Source organism: Aquarana catesbeiana, linkage group LG01, assembly GCF_042186555.1.
Source record: "Aquarana catesbeiana isolate 2022-GZ linkage group LG01, ASM4218655v1, whole genome shotgun sequence".
In the NCBI taxonomy this organism is placed as follows: domain Eukaryota; kingdom Metazoa; phylum Chordata; class Amphibia; order Anura; family Ranidae; genus Aquarana; species Aquarana catesbeiana.
This window is the reverse complement of record NC_133324.1, coordinates 728544697-728564752: the sequence shown is the minus strand read 5'-3', so window position 1 is coordinate 728564752 and position 20056 is coordinate 728544697. Positions and strand designations below refer to the sequence as shown.

The 20056-nt window shown below is 46.5% G+C and overlaps 2 protein-coding genes across 7 annotated transcripts in view; one reads left to right on the top strand and one right to left on the bottom strand.

Annotated features, from left to right (window-relative positions):
- The window catches only part of ABCE1 (ATP binding cassette subfamily E member 1), an 84809-nt gene extending 73614 nt beyond the window's left edge, over nt 1-11195 (bottom strand). For both annotated transcript variants that reach the window (XM_073604468.1, XM_073604477.1), the window contains exon 1: nt 10991-11195. The gene's annotated coding sequence lies outside the window, so the exon portion shown is untranslated. The remainder of the gene's footprint in view (nt 1-10990) is intronic.
- A 76-nt stretch (nt 11196-11271) lies between these two features.
- Nucleotides 11272-20056, top strand: part of ANAPC10 (anaphase promoting complex subunit 10) — a 132062-nt gene continuing 123277 nt past the window's right edge. For 2 of the 5 annotated variants that reach the window (XM_073604491.1, XM_073604530.1), the window contains exon 1: nt 11272-11350. The gene's annotated coding sequence lies outside the window, so the exon portion shown is untranslated. Of the gene's footprint in view, nt 11387-20056 lie in introns of all 5 variants that reach the window. The other 3 variants (XM_073604510.1, XM_073604501.1, XM_073604520.1) reach the window with 3 other exon arrangements.

Below are 20056 nucleotides of genomic sequence, written 5' to 3'. Positions count from 1 at the left end.
AATGTAGCAGCTGAAATCGAGACACATCAGACCAGGCAATGTTTTTCCAACCTCCTATTGTCCAATTTTGTGAGCCTATGTGAGTTGTAGCCTCAATTTCCTGTTCTTAGCCGACAGGAGCAGCACCCGGTGTGGTCTTCTGCTGCTGTAGCCCATCTGCTTCAAGGTTTGATGTTGTGCATCAGAGGTGATATTCTGCATAGCTTGGTTGTAATGAGTGAGTATTTGAGTTACTGTTAACTATCATCTGGAACCAGTCTGCCCATACTCATCTGACATCAACAAGGTATTTTGTTCCACGCAATTGCCACTCACTGGATATTTTCTCTTTTTCGGGCCATTCTCTGTAAACTCTAGTTGTGTGTGAAAATCCCAGTAGATCAGCAGTTTTTTAAATACTTATACCAGCCTGTCTGGCACCAACAATCATGCCACGTTCAAAATCACTTAGAGCGGAGTTCCAACCAAGAACTTTTTTTTTCTTAACCACTTGACGACCGCCTCACGCCGATTTACGTCGGCAAGGTGGCACGGACAGGCAAAATCACGTACATATACGTGATTTGCCTTCCGCGGGTGGGGGGTCCGATCGGACCCCCCCCCGGTGCCCGAGGCGGTCGTCTTTTGTCCAGCGGCGATCAGAGGTGCGGGGGAGGCCATCCGTTCGTGGCCCCCCCCTCGCGATCGCCGCCGGCCAATCACATCATTCCTTTGCTGCTGTATGCTAAACAGCAGCAAAGGAAATGATGTCATCTCTCCTCGGCTCGGTAATTTCCGTTCCGGCCCGAGGAGAGAAGACAGGTATGTGAGTGCACAACACTACACACACACAGTAGAACATGCGAGGCACACAAAACACCCCGATCCCCCCCCAATCACCCCCCCCCCCCCCCGTCACAAACTGACACCAGCAGTTTTTTTGTTTTTTGGTTTTTTTTTTTCTGATTACTGCATTGGTGTCAGTTTGTGACAGTTACAGTGTTGGGACAGTTAGTATTACCCCCCTTTAGGTCTAGGATACCCCCCTAACCCCCCCTAATAAAGTTTTAACCCCTTGATCACCCCGTCACCAGTGTCGCTAAGCGATCATTTTTCTGATCGCTGTATTAGTGTCGCTGGTGACGCTAGTTAGGGACCTAAATATTTAGGTTCGCCGTCAGCGTTTTATAGCGACAGGGACCCCCATATACTATCTAATAAATGTTTTAACCCCTTGATTGCCCCCTAGTTAACCCTTTCACCAGTGATCACCGTATAACTGTTACGGGTGACGCTGGTTAGTTTGTTTATTTTTTATAGTGTCAGGGCACCCGCCGTTTATTACCGAATAAAGGTTTAGCCCCCTGATCGCCCGGCGGTGATATGCGTCGCCCCAGGCAGCGTCAGATTAGCGCCAGTACCGCTAACACCCACGCACGCAGCATACACCACCCTTAGTGGTATAGTATCTGTACGGATCAATATCTGATCCGATCAGATCTATACTAGCGTCCCCAGCAGTTTAGGGTTCCCAAAAACGCAGTGTTAGCGGGATCAGCCCAGATACCTTCTAGCACCTGCGTTTTGCCCCTCCGCCCGGCCCAGCCCAGCCCAGCCCACCCAAGTGCAGTATCGATCGATCACTGTCACTTACAAAACACTAAATGCATAACTGCAGCGTTCGCAGAGTCAGGCCTGATCCCTGCGATCGCTAACAGTTTTTTTGGTAGTATTTTGGTGAACTGGCAAGCACCAGCCCCAGGCAGCGTCAGGTTAGCGCCAGTACCGCTAACACCCACGCACGCACCGTACACCTCCCTTAGTGGTATAGTATCTGAACGGATCTATATCTGATCCTGGCGTCCCCAGCAGTTTAGGGTTCCCAAAAACGCAGTGTTAGCGGGATCAGCCCAGATACCTGCTAGCACCTGCATTTTGCCCCTCCGCCCGGCCCAGCCCAGCCCACCCAAGTGCAGTATCGATCGATCACTGTCACTTACAAAACACTTAACGCATAACTGCAGCGTTCGCAGAGTCAGGCCTGATCCCTGCGATCGCTAACAGTTTTTTTGGTAGCTTTTTATTGAACTGGCAAGAGCCAGCGGCCTAGTACACCCCGGTCGTAGTCAAACCAGCACTGCAGTAACACTTGGTGACGTGGCGAGTCCCATAAGTGCAGTTCAAGCTGGTGAGGTGGCAAGCACAAGTAGTGTCCCGCTGCCACCAAGAAGGCAAACACAGGCTCGTCGTGCCCATAGTGCCCTTCCTGCTGCATTCGCCAATCCTAATTGGGAACCCACCGCTTCTGCAGCGCCCGTACTTCCCCCATTCACATCCCCAACCAAATGCAGTCGGCTGCATGAGAGGCATTTTCTTTATGTCCTCCCGAGTACCCCTACCCAACGAACCCCCCCAAAAAAGATGTTGTGTCTGCAGCAAGCGCGGATATAGGCGTGACACCCTCTATTATTGTCCCTCCTGTCCTGACAATCCTGGTCTTTGCATTGGTGAATGTTTTGAACGCTACCATTCATTAGTTGAGTATTAGCGTAGGGTACAGCATTGCTCAGACTAGGCACACTTTCACAGGGTCTCCCAAGATGCCATCGCATTTTGAGAGACCCGAACCTGGAACCGGTTACAGTTATAAAAGTTAGTTACAAAAAAAGTGTAAAAAAAAAAAAAAATATATAAAAAAAAAAAAAAATAGTTGTCGTTTTATTGTTCTCTCTCTCTCTATTCTCTCTCTATTGTTCTGCTCTTTTTTACTGTATTCTATTCTGCAATGTTTTATTGTTATTATGTTTTATCATGTTTGCTTTTCAGGTATGCAATTTTTTATACTTTACCGTTTACTGTGTTTTATTGTTAACCATTTTTTTGTCTTCAGGTACGCCATTCACGACTTTGAATGGTTATACCAGAATGATGCCTGCAGGTTTAGGTATCATCTTGGTATCATTCTTTTCAGCCAGCGGTCGGCTTTCATGTAAAAGCAATCCTAGTGGCCAATTAGCCTCTAGACTGCTTTTACAAGCCGTGGGAGGGAAAGCCCCCCCCACCGTCTTCCGTGTTTTTCTCTGGCTCTCCTGTCTCAACAGGGAACCTGAGAATGCAGCCGGTGATTCAGCCAGTTGACCATAGAGCTGATCAGAGACCAGAGTGGCTCCAAACATCTCTATGGCCTAAGAAACCGGAAGCTACGAGCATTTTATGACTTAGATTTCGCCGGATGTAAATAGGGAAATTGGGGAAGCATTTTATCACACCGATCTTGGTGTCATCAGATGCTTTGAGGGCAGAGGAGAGATCTAGGGTCTAATAGACCCCAATTTTTTCAAAAAAGAGTACCTGTCACTACCTATTGCTATCATAGGGGATATTTACATTCCCCGAGATAACAATAAAAATGATTAAAAAAAAAAAAAAAAAAAAAAAAATGAAAGGAACAGTTTAAAAATAAGATAAAAAAGCAAAAAAAATAATAAAGAAAAGAAAAGAAAAGAAAAAAAAAAAAAAAAAAAAAAAAAGCACCCCTGTCGCCCCCTGCTCTTGCGCTAAGGCAAACGCAAGCGGTGGTCTGTCGTCAAACGTAAACAGCAATTGCACCATGCATGTGAGGTATCACCGCAAAGGTCAGATCGAGGGCAGTAATTTTAGCAGTAGACCTCCTCTGTAAATCTAAAGTGGTAACCTGTAAAGGCTTTTAAAAATGTATTTATTTTGTTGCCACTGCACGTTTGTGCGCAATTTTAAAGCATGTCATGTTTGGTATCCATGTACTCGGCCTAAGATCATCTTTTTTATTTCATCAAACATTTGGGCAATATAGTGTGTTTTAGTGCATTAAAATTTAAAAAAGTGTGTTTTTTCCCCAAAAAATGCGTTTGAAAAAAAAAAAATGAAACACCCACCATTTTAATCTGTAGGGCATTTGCTTTAAAAAAAATATATAATGTTTGGGGGTTCAAAGTAATTTTTTTGCAAAAAAAAAATAACTTTTTCATGTAAACAATGAGTGTCAGAAAGGGCTTTGTCTTCAAGTGTTTAGAAGAGTGGGTGATGTGTGACATAAGCTTCTAAATGTTGTGCATAAAATGCCAGGACAGTTCAAACCCCCCCCAAATGACCCCATTTTGGAAAGTAGACACCCCAAGCTATTTGCTGAGAGGCATGTCGAGTCCATGGAATATTTTATATTGCGACACAAGTTGCGGGAAAGAGACAAATTTTTTTTTTTTTTTTTGCACAAAGTTGTCACTAAATGATATATTGCTCAAACATGCCATGGGAATATGTGAAATTACACCCCAAAATACATTCTGCTGCTTCTCCTGAGTACGGGGATACCACATGTGTGAGACTTTTTGGGAGCCTAGCCGCGTACGGGACCCCGAAAAACCAAGCACCGCCTTCAGGCTTTCTAAGGGCATGAATTTTTGATTTCACTCTTCACTGCCTATCACAGTTTCGGAGGCCATGGAAAGCCCAGGTGGCACAAACCCCCCCCCCAAATGACCCCATTTTGGAAAGTAGACACCCAAAGCTATTTGCTGAGAGGTATAGTGAGTATTTTGCAGACCTCACTTTTTGTCACAGTTTTGAAAATTGAAAAAATAAAAAATAAAAAGTTTTTTCTTGTCTTTCTTCATTTTCAAAAACAAATGAGAGCTGCAAAATACTCACCATGCCTCTCAGCAAATAGCTTGGGGTGTCTACTTTCCAAAATTGGGTCATTTGGGGGGGGGGGGGGGGGTTGTGCCACCTGGGCATTCCATGGCCTCCGAAACTGTGATAGGCAGTGAAGAGTGAAATCAAAAATTGACACCCTTAGAAATCCTGAAGGCAGTGCTTGGTTTTCGGGGCCCCGTACGCGGCTAAGCTCCCAAAAAGTCCCACACATGTGGTATCCCCGTACTCAGGAGAAGCAGCTGAATGTATTTTAGGGTGCAATTCCACATATGCCCATGGCCTGTGTGAGCAATATATCATTTAGTGACAACTTTTTGTAAATTTTTTTTTTTTGTCATTATTCAATCACTTGGGACAAAAAAATAATATTCAATGGGTTCAACATGCCTCTCAGCAATTTCCTTGGGGTGTCTACTTTCCAAAATGGGGTCATTTGTGGGGGTTTTGTACTGCCCTGCCATTTTAGCACCTCAAGAAATGACATAGGCAGTCATAAACTAAAAGCTGTGTAAATTACAGAAAATGTACCCTAGTTTGTAGACGCTATAATTTTTGCGCAAACCAATAAATATATGCTTATTGACATTTTTTTTACCAAAGACATGTGGCGGAATACATTTTGGCCTAAATGTATGACTAAAATTTAGTTTATTGGATTTTTTTTATAACAAAAAGTAGAAAATATCATTTTTTTTCAAAATTTTCGGTCTTTTTCCGTTTATAGCGCAAAAAATAAAAACTGCAGAGGTGATCAAATACCATCAAAAGAAAGCTCTATTTGTGGGAAGAAAAGGACGCAAATTTCGTTTGGGTACAGCATTGCATGACCGCGCAATTAGCAGTTAAAGCGACGCAGTGCCAAATTGGAAAAAGACCTCTGGTCCTTAGGCAGCATAATGGTCCGGGGCTCAAGTGGTTAAAGTCAGCAGCTACAAACACTGTAGCTGCTGACTTTTAATAAGGACACTTACCTGTCCAGGGAGCCTGCGATGTCGCCCCCCCTGAGGCCGATCCATCCATCGGATCGGGTGCAGGCACCGCATTGTAACTAAGGTAAACTGGCAGTGGAGCCTTCATGCTTCACAGCCAGTTTCATACTGCGCATAGGCGAGTCGCGTGGCGCTTTGTGAAAGACCAGCTTGTCTTCTGGGACACACACAGGTCCCAGAAGACAGCAGGGGAGAATGAGGAGGGCTCACCGCAGAAGAGGACATGACATCCTGCGCCGCAGCCGAGATAGAACAGAAGTAAACCATGTACTTGAAAAAAGGTAGAAAGGAAGAAAAAATAAATAAAAAAGTAAAAAGATATCCACAAACGATTTGTGGAGGGGTGGTCTTTAGTTTAAGACTACCTTGCAAAAAAGAGGGTGGAACTCCGCTTTAAATCCCCTTTCTTTACCATTCTGATGGGCTGAACTTCAGCAAGTCCTCTTCTCTACATCTAGATGCATTGAGTTGCTGCCATGCGATTGGCTAATTAGCAATTTGTGTTAGCAAGCAATTGAACAGGTGTACCTAATAAAGTGGCTGGTGAGTGTATATTTCTATGAGGTGAAATACTGGTTGCACTATTTTTAAAACGCTTTTCTTACAAATCTACTAGTACTTATCAATTAAAAAACAAAACAAAAATGTTATTACGCCTACCAAACTGGCCAACATTATTTAATATGCTAGGGTTTGCAAAACCAGCACAGAGGCAGGAGCAGAGCTCAGCAACTGTTACACAAAGGCTGGAAAGATAAGAATAGGAGAGCAAGTTTTGCAGAGTGCAGCTATCTCACCAGTCAAGGGACAGCTGGACAGTTCCCTCTGCAGATGTGTCCTAGTGACATTAAACAGCAGAGCTAGAACTGAACATTTATGCAATGTTATCAGATACTGTATGAATCCAACATCTAAGACAGTAACAGAAAAAAAAAATTCACAACATACAAGTCTAAATAAAACCTACTAGCCATTGGCTCCTGCTGATATCAGTCCCGGCATCCTTACTGCGAATAGAGACCACCACCAAGTACCCCAAAACTTGTGAGAAGAGGGTCCAGCAGTGTTACCCTGGCATGTGTGACCCATATCCATTCACTAAAAAAATGAACGCCTGTTAACGGGATCACAAGCAGTGGTCAGACTTTCTACTGAAGTGAAAGACCGCACATACATGGGGGAAGAGGTACAAGACAGACTGGGGAGACTTTGAAGATTTGCCTGGGAGCAGCATTACAGGCAAATACTGTATATAGGTAAACTGCACTATGCATATCTCAACTTCATCTGTTATGTCCATTAGCTCACTCATCTGCAGACAATTTGGATTGGCCAGTGCGTGATGAAAACTCCACTGCATGCACTTGGGGGTTAATTCATCCCAAAACCCACAAAATGCTGGTATTGCCCATTTTACACTTAAAAGAGAATTATGTTTTGTTTTTTAGATTCATACTTACCTCGGTGGATGCAGCATCAGAGCGATGCTTCATCTGTCCCCCGCCGTCTCTGCACTGAGAACCAAGCCACCGAACATCACTGATGGCTCAGTTCTCACAGATCCCCGAGAGGAAAGCTGCTGACTGTCAGCGTCTCCCCTCTCTGATCCTCCACACTCATTGGAGTGCTGAGCGGCTCGCTGAGACTGCCATCAAGGCAGCTGGCGGATCCAGACTTGGGAAGTTGGGATGACGTGCTGCCTTGACTGATGGCAGTGACCGCTCTCTGCTGAAAATGGGTCACAGGAGTGCAAAACGAAATGCACTCCTGCGACTCAGAGGTAAGGATGAGCTCCAGCGTGTTCGCACAGCCCACGTGCAGAGCCCGCCAGGAAGTCAGCACAGCGCTAATCACAGGCAGTGAGACATTGTCCCGATGTGTGGCTGCAGAGATCAGGAAATGTCTCACTGCCTGTGATTAGCGCTGTGCTGACTTCCTGGCGGGCTCTGCACGTGGGCTGTGCGAACACGCGGAGCTCATCCTTACTCAGAGGAGAAGCCCAGCCTCAAAAGCTCAGGCTGGACTTTTCCTTTAAAGAAGATTTAATTTGCAAAAGGTAGGGAGCCTTTATTATAGACAAGACATAGTGAGGCTGATTTTCTAAAACTAGAGAGGGAAAATCTGGTGCAACTGTGCATGGTAGCCAACAGAGTGGATAAAAATCAATGATTTTATTTTTTAAATCTGATTTTTTTTATTTTTAATCTTTTGGAGAAAACAATCTAAAGATTGTTTTCTATTTAAGATACATTAATAGTTTAGCTTATTCAGCATGAAATAGAGCCTAGTTATGTAGCATGAGGCTGTATATTCTGCAATATTTACATTTTTTTGGTAAACTCATTCAATGAATCCAAGCTCTGCAAGCTGAGATAACATGCACTACATTGATGCATTCACACATTCTCACAGTAACCATGAGATAAACAAAGTTCAGGAATATTCCTTTATCCCATTGTTTTGCAAATCTATGTACACTACAAACTGTATGATTGAATCGGTTCCGATATCGCTGTTTTACTAACCTGACAGCTTTTTATTCTAAATAGGAAACCTTCATTTTGTTTGCAAATATTAAAGATTCTAACTACCAGCAAGAATGAGTCCTTACAGTTAAAGAGCACCTGTCATTTCAGATCCATCATGGCAGCGCCTGTTAGCGGACATCCACTCACCTACTGCCACCACGTCCCTCACCTTGTGTCCCTTCCGCATCACCAGCCTTCCCATTAAAGTGAATGGGACGGTCGGTGAGTCAACAGCGGGTCAGAGGAGAAGCCGCTGAGCGACAGATGCTTTTAAAAAAATTATGATTTAAGTCAAGTTTATTTAAACCAAGCCTTTTAACTAGTGATTTAAATCATAATTTACATCAAATCCACCCTGGTAGCCAATCAGCTTCTAACTTCAACTTGTTCAATTAAGCTTTGACAATGAAACATGGAAGCTGATTGGTTAATATGGAGAGCTGCACTAGACTTTGCACTGTTTAGTTGTAGTAAATCAACCCCAGTATGTTTTTTCTGCAATAAAACCTTCTAGCCACGGGGTGCCCAGGTAGCCTCTGCGAAGGGGGTGGGGAGCCACGGGGTGCCCAGGCAGCCTCTGCCGTGGGGGGTGGGGAGCCACGGGGTGCCCAGGCAGCCTCTGCCGTGGGGGGTGGGGAGCCACGGGGTGCCCAGGCAGCCTCTGCCCAGGCATCTGCAGGGGGGGGGGGCCAAAGCGCCCAGGCATCTGCAGGGGGGGGGCCAAAGCGCCCAGGCATCGGCGGGGGGGGGCCAAAGCGCCCAGGCATCGGCGGGGGGGGGCCAAAGCGCCCAGGCATCGGCAGGGGGGGGCCAAAGCGCCCAGGCATCGGCAGGGGGGGGCCAAAGCGCCCAGGCATCGGCAGGGGGGGGGGGCCAAAGCGCCCAGGCGTCTGCAGGGGGAGGGGGGCCAAAGCGCCCGGGCATCTGCAGGGGGGGGGCCAAAGCGCCCAGGCATCTGCAGGGGGGGGGCCAAAGCGCCCAGGCATCTGCAGGGGGGGGGCCAAAGCGCCCAGGCATCTGCAGGGGGGGGGGCCAAAGCGCCCAGGCATCTGCAGGGGGGGGGCCAAAGCGCCCAGGCATCTGCAGGGGGGGGGCCAAAGCGCCCAGGCATCTGCAGGGGGGGGGGCCAAAGCGCCCAGGCATCTGCAGGGGGGGGGCCAAAGCGCCCAGGCATCTGCAGGGGGGGGGCCAAAGCGCCCAGGCATCTGCAGGGGGGGGGCCAAAGCGCCCAGGCATCTGCAGGGGGGGGGCCAAAGCGCCCAGGCATCTGCAGGGGGGGGGCCAAAGCGCCCAGGCATCTGCAGGGGGGGGGCCAAAGCGCCCAGGCATCTGCAGGGGGGGGGCCAAAGCGCCCAGGCATCTGCAGGGGGGGGGCCAAAGCGCCCAGGCATCTGCAGGGGGGGGGCCAAAGCGCCCAGGCATCTGCAGGGGGGGGGCCAAAGCGCCCAGGCATCTGCAGGGGGGGGGCCCAGGTATCTGCAGGGGGGGGGCGCAAAGCGCCCAGGTATCTGCAGGGGGGGGCGCAAAGCGCCCAGGTATCTGCGGGGGGGGGGGGGGGGGGCGCAAAGCGCCCAGGTATCTGCGGGGGGGGGGGGGCGCAAAGCGCCCAGGTATCTGCGGGGGGGGGGCGCAAAGCGCCCAGGTATCTGCGGGGGGGGGGGGCGCAAAGCGCCAGGTATCTGCGGGGGGGGGGGCGCAAAGCGCCCAGGTATCTGCGGGGGGGGGGCGCAAAGCGCCCAGGTATCTGCGGGGGGGGGGGCGCAAAGCGCCCAGGTATCTGCGGGGGGGGGGCGCAAAGCGCCCAGGTATCTGCGGGGGGGGGGGCGCAAAGCGCCCAGGTATCTGCGGGGGGGGGGCGCAAAGCGCCCAGGTATCTGCGGGGGGGGGGGGGGGGCCAAAGCGCCCAGGTATCTGCGGGGGGGGGCCAAAGCGCCCAGGTATCTGCGGGGGGGGGGCCAAAGCGCCCAGGTATCTGCGGGGGGGGGGCCAAAGCGCCCAGGTATCTGCGGGGGGGGGCCAAAGCGCCCAGGTATCTGCGGGGGGGGGCCAAAGCGCCCAGGTATCTGCGGGGGGGGGCCAAAGCGCCCAGGTATCTGCGGGGGGGGGGGGCCAAAGCGCCCAGGTATCTGCGGGGGGCCAAAGCGCCCAGGTATCTGCGGGGGGGGGCCAAAGCGCTCCGGGTATCTGCGGGGGGGGGGGCCAAAGCGCCCAGGTATCTGCGGGGGGGCCAAAGCGCCCAGGTATCTGCGGGGGGGGGGGGGGGGCCAAAGCGCTCCGGGTATCTGCGGGGGGGGGGGGGGCCAAAGCGCCCAGGTATCTGCGGGGGGGGCCAAAGCGCTCAGGTATCTGCGGGGGGGCCACAGCGCCCAGAACCCACGGTCGAATCACTCTCCTTCCTGGAGGAAGACTGGTGCTCACACAGTCACAGCAAAAACAATGCATATGGTGTTCAGCTTGCTGTGCTACAGCACCGGACACTCATTGAGCGGAGTACATTACAGCACATCTGTCTAATAAGAGCCCCTTGTTAGGTGTACAGCCAGCCCTAGCAGTATGTCATGTAGGAGGGGAGCAGTACTGCCACCCATGTACCTTTCTGTGAAGATAGCTCAGTACTATAGGGTTCCCCTACCACGATCGCCCCATTCACTAATCATTGCCAGCAGAACCACATTCAGAGCCCACTGCATGCATCTTATAGGGGGAAAGTAGACGGGTCAGAGCAGCCTGTGACTCACTCCCCAGCGTTGGCCGACCTCCCACACTCAGGCCAGATGGCAGGCCGTACAGGTGGTTACTTACCGGTGATAGGACGGGGAGGGGAGTTGCTGCCCCTAAGGCTGCTTGTCGGGAGAGAGGAGGCCTGCCGGAATATATCTTCTTATCCCCGTCTCTCGGTACTATCTCTAGCTCTCCTCCCCGGACAGCAACGTGCAAACCACACGAAAAGAAACCGGCCAAGATGGCCGCCACTGACGCTCCCTCCCACACCACCGGCGTACAGCGCCGCGTTTCACCGTGGAACGCAGGCCCTCTCGGCGCACATGAGTGAGTCAGGGAGATGACGTCATCAGGAGGCTTCTAGCTCGCAGGGACTGCTGGATGGTTGTGCAGGGAACCATTTGAAGTGGAATTGGTGGTGCCAGGGATGAAGGGCGCACTGTGAGTAGACTGCATATGATCTCCGTCCAGTACAGAGTAGGTTCGCCATGGAGGGGGGATGGGGGGAGAGCTTCTGTCATCCTGCGCTTCATTCACAATGTGGACGGTTTGTTAAGAGTACCTGTCATTGTTATGATGGGACCTCCACCTGCAGGCTTGCCCTTTCATCTCCCAATGGGGTTTATTTACTAAAGACGGGGAGTGCAAAATCAGGCTCACTTCTGCATAGAAACCAATCTGCTTCTAACCTCAGCTTATTCAATTAAGCTTTGGCAATAAAAGCTGGAAGCTGATTGGTTTCTCTGCAGAAGTGAGCCTGATTTTGCACTCCCCATCTTTAGTAAATAAATCCCACTGTGTATTGCAAGTCAAAAGTTTTAAGAATTTATCCTTTTGTTATTAGTATTTGGATACTTCATTTAACATTCATGTATAGTCAAAACTTTATGTTTTAGTTTTGGTTGTTTTTTTCTGTGTCCTGTCGGGAAGATTTCTCTTCACTTCCTCTTGCAGAGATGCAACAGGAAGTGAGAGGAAATCTCCTCTGTTGTCACCAGAAAAGGTGTCCACACTGGAGGGTTCTCCTCACCTATTCTGGAGAGAACTGTAAAATTTGACATTTCCCCTCCCTTTCTGTTCTTGTGACAATCCAATACCTGGATAAATTTAAAGTGTGGATCTACCTACAGGAGGTCTAACCCACACTACTCAATCTGAAACTAAAAAACAAAGTTTACTCTATACATACACTTTAAAGTGGGAATAAACACCCATGTATGATTTTTACCTATATGTAAGCCTATAATAAGGCTTACCTATAGGTACAGTAAATATCTCCCAAACAGGCACCGTTTAGGAGATATTTACTTGTGAAGCTGCCGGTGACATCACCAGTGCATGCGCTCTGAAGGAACGGCATACTGTGCTGTGAACAGCGGCTCTTCTGATGGAGTGATGTCATCGCGGCTCGTCCGATCAAAGGAGCAGAGCTCGCCAACTCGGAAGACCTGGTGAAGATGGAAGTTTCACATAATGTGCTACTTTGGGATACATACTAGCACTGGCACATTATAACATTCCCTTGCAAAGGACATTTTTTTTTTTTTTTCAGGGTTTTCTACCACTTTAAAGTTTATGTAAAGGCAAAACGTTTTTTTTTTTTTTTTGTATTGAAAAAAAGGCAGGAAAGTGTTAGAATGCCTATTCAGTTTTTATGGCTGTCTGCGTCTCCACAAGCTGGATTTGCCTTCTCTGCCCTGGTAACCATCCTTATTTAACAACTTAAGGACCGAGCTTCTTTCTGAGATTTGTTGTTTACAAGATAAAAACTGTTTTTTTTTTTTTTTTTTTTGCTAGAAAATTACTTAGAAACCCCAAACATTGTACATTTTTTTTCTAACATCCTACAGAATAAAATGGCGGTCGTTGCAATACTTTCTGTCTCATCGTATTTTCGGAGCGGTCTTAGAAAGATAATGTTATGCCGAGTAAATTGATACCCAACATGTCATGCTTCAAAATTGCACCCGCTCGTGGAATGGCGACAAACTTTTACCCTTAAAAATCTCCATAGGCGACGTTTAAAAAATTGTACAGGTTACATGTTTTAAGTTACAGAGGAGGTCTAGGGCTAGAATTATTGCTCTTGCTCTACCGATCACGGCGATACCTCACATGTATGGTTTGAACACCGTTTTCGTATGCGTTCGCTTCTGCACGCGAGCTCGTCAGGACGGGGCACATTTACTTTTTTTTTTTTAATTATTTATTTTACTTTTTATTTTTACACTGTTTTTTTTTTTTTTTTTTTTTTTTTTTTTTTAAATTGTCACTTTTATTCCTATTGCAAGGAATTGAAACATCCCTTGTAATAGAAAAAAAGCATGACAGGTCCTCTTAAATATGAGATCTGGGGTCAAAAAGACCTCAGATCTTATATTTAGACTAAAATGCAATAAAAAAAAAAAAAAAAAAAATTGTCATTTTAAAAAAATAAAAAAAATAAATTTGACCCTTTAAGAGCTATGGGCGGAAGTGACGTTTTGACGTCGCTTCCACCCTGCAGTGTCATGGAGACGGGTGGGGGCCATCTTCCCCTCACTCGTCTCCGTGTCAGCCCAGGGGACAGACGCGATCGCCTCCGCCGCTGCCAACAGCTCCGGTAAGCGGGGGCCCCTCTCCTGCCACCGATAAAAGTGATCTTGCGGCAAATCCGCCGCAGAGACCACTTTTATCTTGTAGGGGACCGCCCGCTGAAGACGGGGATACCGGGGTTATGGCAGCTAGCTGCTGCCATAACAACGATGTCCTCCTTCAAACAGGCACCGTATAACGACAGCGGGCGGTCCGTAAGTGGTTAAATGGGAAGGAATGCTAAATCCAATTTTTGGTGTTTTTTTTTACTAGAACAAGCGGTAAGTGTAAACCTTCCAATGGGGGCACCAGTTCTGGTGACAACTGTATAAGAAGGAAGTCCCCCTCACTTTGGAGGGATCTCTCACTTCCTGTGATGTCTCTAGGACAGGAAATAAGAGGAAACCTTTTCAACTGGACATTGACAGAAAAAAAATGACTGCCGAGTCTATTTTATGACATTATAGCTAAAAAAAAAAAAAAAAAACGTTTTGACTATACATCAACTAAAATAAAGTAAATCTAGGGGCTGTCATTAATGACTTCCTGCTGAAAATACTAGTTGCCTGGCTATTATTGCTGACAATCTGGCCTAAAGGCTTAAGGCTGGCTTCACACGTGTGCAGTGCGAATTGAAGCTCCTTTTTCACATCTAATTGACATAGTAGCTGTTAAGCGTTTCAGGTCAGGTTTACATCAGTATCAGGTCAGGATTTTATCTTGTTCACAACTGAATGACTTGTATGATTCAGAAGCGCTCCCATAGAAGTCAAAGGGCCTGAATCCACACCTGAGCCGGATTGCACTGCTCAGAAAACTAACAGGACTCTTTTTTTAATTCCCACTGAATCCGAACTCCGACTGCACCGGACATATGTGAACAGGCACAATAGAAAGTAATGTTCTTTCATGTCATGCAAATTGGATGTGGCTCAAAACACATCCAATTCACGTGTGTGTGAACCTAGCCTTATGCCCCGTACACACAGTCGGACTTTGTTCGGACATTCCGACAACAAAATCCTAGGATTTTTTCCGACGGATGTTGGCTCAAACTTGTCTTGCATACACACGGTCACACAAAGTTATCGGAAAATCCGATCGTTCTAAACGTTTGACGTAAAACACGTACGTCGGGACTATAAACGGGGCAGTGGATTTGTGTACACACGATCGGAAATTCCAACAACGGATTTTGTTGTCGGAAAATTTTATATCCTACTCTCAAACTTTTGTGTGTCGGAAAATCCGATGGAAAATGTGTGATGGAGCCCACACACGGTCGGAATTTCCGACAACAAGGTCCTATCACACGTTTTCCGTCGGAAAATCCGACCGTGTGTACAGGGCATTACTCTTATTTTCCACCAATCATTATTGGAGACTAAAGCTGCACAATTCTGGATAACATGAGAATCATGATTTTTTTTTTTTGCTTAGAATAAAGATTGCAATCCTCTGCGTAACATCATCTTTCACATTCTACAAAAAAATTGGGCTAACTTTATGGTTTTGTTTTTTTTAATTTCACTGAATTGTATTTTTTCCCCAAAAACTGCTTTTGAAAGACCGCTGCGCAAATGCAGTGTGACATAAAATATTACAGTGACCTCCATTCTCTAGGGTCTCTGCTAAAAATTATATATAATGTTTGGGGGTTCTAAGTAATTTTCTAGCAAAAAATACAGATTTTAACTTGTAAGCAACACGTTTCAGAAAAGGTTTAGTCTTTAAAAGAGAAGTATGTTTTTTTTTTTTTTGTTTGTTTTTTTAATAGTCATACTAGGGCTGGGGGAAAAATCGATTTGAAGCGAGTTGAGAGGTCAAATTTTTTTTTTTTTTTTTTTTTTTTTTAGATTTTTCGCGGACTAGGCTGAAGCCGCGGCCTCGCCTAAAAACCCCTGCCTGCAGCTCCTCAGGACCAGCGCGGTGTCCAAAAAAAAAAAAACTTGATTCGAATCGTGAATCGAGTTTTTTTTTTTTTTTTTTTTTTTTTTTTTTTTTTAAATCGCAGATTTTTTTTTTTGACAAAATCGTCCAGCTCTAATGCCCCTCCGACGGAAAATGTGTGATAGGACCTTGTTGTCAGAAATTCTGACCGTGTGTAGGCTCCATCACACATTTTCCATCGGATTTTCCAACACACAAAGTTTGAGAGCAGGATATAAAATTTTCCGACAACAAAATCCGATCGTGTGTACACAAATCCGATGGACAAAGTGCCACACGTGCTCAGAATAAATAAAGAGATGAAAGCTATTGGCCACTGCCCTGTTTATAGTCCCGACGTACGTGTTTTACGTCACCGCGTTTAGAACGATCGGACTTTCCGACAACTTTGTGTGACCGTGTGTATGCAAGATAAGTTTGAGCCAACATCCGTCGGAAAAAATCCATGGATTTTGTTGTCGGAATGTCCGAACAAAGTCCGACCGTGTGTACGGGGCATAAGTCATACTTACCTAGGTGGATGCAGCATCAGACCGATGCTGCAGCTGTCCCCCGGCATCTCTGCACTGAGAACCAAGCCACCGAACATCTCCGATGGCTTGGTTCTCACTCCTCTCTGAGCGGAGAGATGCTGCCTGTCAGTCAGCATATCTCCTGCTCTGATCCCCCACGCTCATTGGAGCGCTAAGCTGTGGAGGGGCGGGAAGCGGCCGTCTCAGCGGCTCGCTGAGACTGCCATGAGTCAAGGCAGCTGGCGGATCCAGATGTCGGGATGACTTGCTGCCTCGATTGATAGCAATGATGTCAACGGAGAGCGGACTTCAGATCGCTCTCCGCTGAAAACGGGTCACAGGAGTGCAAAATGAATTGCGCTCCTGTGATCCAGAGGAGAAGCCCAGCCTAAAAAGCTGAGGCTGGACTTCTTTGAAGTGGTTAAACTAACCTCATCTACAAAAAATAAATAAATGATACACTATACACTCGCCCTCACCAATAGTGTAATCAAACAGCAGCGCTAAAAATTGCTAAAAGAACCTGAAAGAAAAAATGTTTACAGTGATTGCTCAATGTGATACCTATATAATAGCTGTGTATTAACAGCACTAAATAGGGGGCATTAGGGGGCAAAGTGATAACCTCCAATCAATTTCCGTATAGTTATAGTTATCCGCAGTATAAATGCAAATGCTCTCTCCACATGAAAGAAAGTGTGGGAAAAGCCTGTGAGCCGAACACGAGAGTGTAAGGCAAAAAGAGCTGGTGAATTTGCTCGCTGAAGGGGAGTGGAAGTCACGGTCACAGCGGTGTGGTGGAAGATATTAACACTGAAGATCATATTGTTGATATTATCACCATTATTCACTACGTCTTCACTTATTTTTGGACTTTATATGTTGAATTTTTGATTTAAGATTATTACACAGATGGATCGCACTGTGTTTGTTTATTAGAAAACACTTTTTGGTTTATTTAGTGCTGTTAATACACAGCTATTATATAGGTATCACATTGAGCAATCACTGTAAAAAAAATTTCTTTCAGGTTCTTTTAGCAATTTTTAGCGCTGCTATTTGATTACACTATTGGTGAGGGCGAGTGTATAGTGTATCATTTATTTTTTTTTTTTTCACATGAGTTTGCAATTTTAAGTGGCTGCTTAGAGTTAGGAGCTAATCCCATGAGTGCAGTGTTTTGGCACATAGAAAGGGGCGGATCATCTGTGTACCATATCAGCAATATAACCTCATCTACAGACCGAAGTTCATCCCTTTGATCTAAAACAGAGATATGCAATTAGCAAACCTCCACCTGTTGCAGAACTACAAGTCCCATGCCATTAATGTCTGAACCGCTGGCAACAAAAGCGAGTATACCCCTAAGTGAAAATGTCCAAATTGGGCCCCATTAGCCATTTCCCTCCCCGGTCTCATGTGACCCATTAGTGTTACAAGGTCTCAGGTGTGAATGAGGAGCAGGTTTGTTAAATTTGGTGTTATTGCTCTCACTCTCTCATACTGGTCACTGGAAGTTCAACATGGCACCTCATGACAAAGAACTCTCTGAGGATCTGAAAAACAGAATTGTTGCTCTACATAAAGATGGCCTAGGCTATGAGAAGATTGGCAAGACCCTGAAACTGAGCTGTAGCATGGTGGCCAAGACCATACAGCGGTTTAACAGGACAGGTTCCACTCAGAACAGGCCTGGTCATGGTCGACCAAAGAAGTTGAGTTCACGTGCTCGGCATCATGTCCAGAAGTTGTCTTTGGGAAATAGACGTATGAGTGCTGCCAGCATTGCTGCAGAGGTTGAAGGGATGGGGGGGTCAGCCTGTCAGTGCTCAGACCATATTCCGCACACTGCATCAAATTGGTCTGCATGGCTGTCGTCCCAGAAGGAAGCCTCTTCTAAAGATGATGGACTAGAAAGCTCGCAAACAGTTTTGATGGATTACTGGAACCATGTCCTGTGGTCTGATGAGACCAAGATAAACATATCTGGTTCAGATGGTGTCAAACGTGTGTGGCGGGAACCGGGGAGGAGTACAAAGACAAGTGTGTCTTGCCTACAGTCAAGCATGGTGGTGGGAGTGTCATGGTCTGGGGCTGCATGAGTGCTGCCAGCACTGGGGAGCTACAGATTATTGAGTGAACCATGAATGCCAACATGTACTGTGACATACTGAAGCACAGCATGATCCCCTCCTTTCAGAGACTGGGCCTCAACATGATAACAACCCCAAACGCACCTCCAAGACGACCACTGCCTTACTAAGAAGCTGAGGTTAAAGGTGATGGACTGTCCAAGCATTTCTCCAGACCTAAACCCTATTGAGCATCTGTGGGGCATCCTCAAATGGAAGGTGGGGGAGCGCAAGGTCTCTAACATCCACCAGCTCCGTAATGTCATCATGGATGAGTGGAAGAGGACTCCAGTGGCAACCTGTGAAGCTCTGGCGAACTCCATGCCCATGAGGGTTAAGGCAGTGCTGGAAAATAATGGTGGCCACACTAAATATTGACACTTGGGCCAAATTTAGACATTTTCACTTAGGGGTGTACTCAATTTTGTTGCCAGCGGTTTAGACATTAAAGTGGAGTTCCACCCAAAAATGGAACTGCCACTTTTTGGATTCCTCCCCCCCTCCGGTGTCACATTTGGCACCTTTCAGGGGGAAGGAGGGAGCAGATACCTGTCTAATACAGGTATTTGCTTCCACTTCCTGGAGCATTTGGCTGTACTTCTCCTGTGGATCACAGGAGTACAGTTCGTTCTGCATTCCTAAGACCCGTTTTCAGCAGACAGCGGGCTGAAGTCTGCTGTCTGCTTACACCACAGAGCCAGTCCAGTCTCAGGAAGGATTGCAACCATCTGGTTGGGATCTGCCCAGATCCCTGGACCCGCTCAGCCTCTCAGTGAGCCACTGACAGCCTGAGCCGTCCGCTCCTGCCCAACAGCCCAGCGCTTCAGTGAGCACGGAGGGGTAGTGCAGAGAACTGTTGACTGACATGGATCTGTCTTAGATTTTGGGGGGTCCGATACTGCATCCACCTAGGTAAGTATGATTCTCTTTAAAAAAAAAAACAATACTTCTTCTGTTTGATCTTTTGTAAAGTGTACTGTGTGTTTAATATGAACGTGTTTCGTACAAATTTGTAAAGGTGATTATTAGCTCGTTTGCAGTTTGTATACTTTTCAGTGTGGAATAATAGTGTAATATAATTTAGCATACAGGTAGTTACTTTGACCTTACGGTATAGAAAGGGAAAATCTACTATATTAGTGTGACAATTGCGCATAATTTTCACAAATAACTATTTTTTTTCCTCCTTGTAAGCAAAGTAAAATGATTCTATATGCTAGATTCTTGTTCTTCTGTATGACTTTCTGTTGAATTAGGCAATATGATTTTTAAAAAGTACTTCTGCTATATATCAGAACAGTGTGTGGTTATCCTGCCTCCTTATCCCCATTTTTTCAATACCCACATAAAGTTAGCATATTTGTCCTTCTTACCGTCCACACTGTAAACTGGATGGTTGCCGTTGTTGGATTCCTCTACACGTTTCTTAAACCATCAGTCTGTTTCATCACAAGGCATAAAGGAAGGTAAGGAAGGATTAGAGGGATTCCATAAGTCTCTGGAGGGAGTCTGTAAGTCTCACGAGGAGTGTGAGAACCCAGGGTGCCTGGAGACTCCATATTGGGAGGCAAAGGAGTCTGGTGAGACAGGTCTAAAAGTGTTTGTTTTTGTTTTGTGAAGCTAAAATCCCTGTGTGGGCAACTTTATGTTAACATTTTATTTTTCGTTTTAATAAAAGTTGGCTGGTAAGACTTTAAAAGACCCATGAGTTAGAAATGTATCTACCACATAACCTAGGACCATCTCCAGGGTCCATGCTATGATCAAATTTGTTCTTTCAATGTAGGTCCCAAAATGAAACCATTCTCTAGCTCTCCAGGGAAGCTTTTATGGGTATTGAATGACTTAATACCAGGTATTCATTTCGCAAATATGTGATAAATTCACATGGTACATTACATATTTTGCATTCACATCAATCCCTGCCTTCAATAACTTTACACTCTAAGAATATTTTCCTATTATTGTTAAAACAAGAT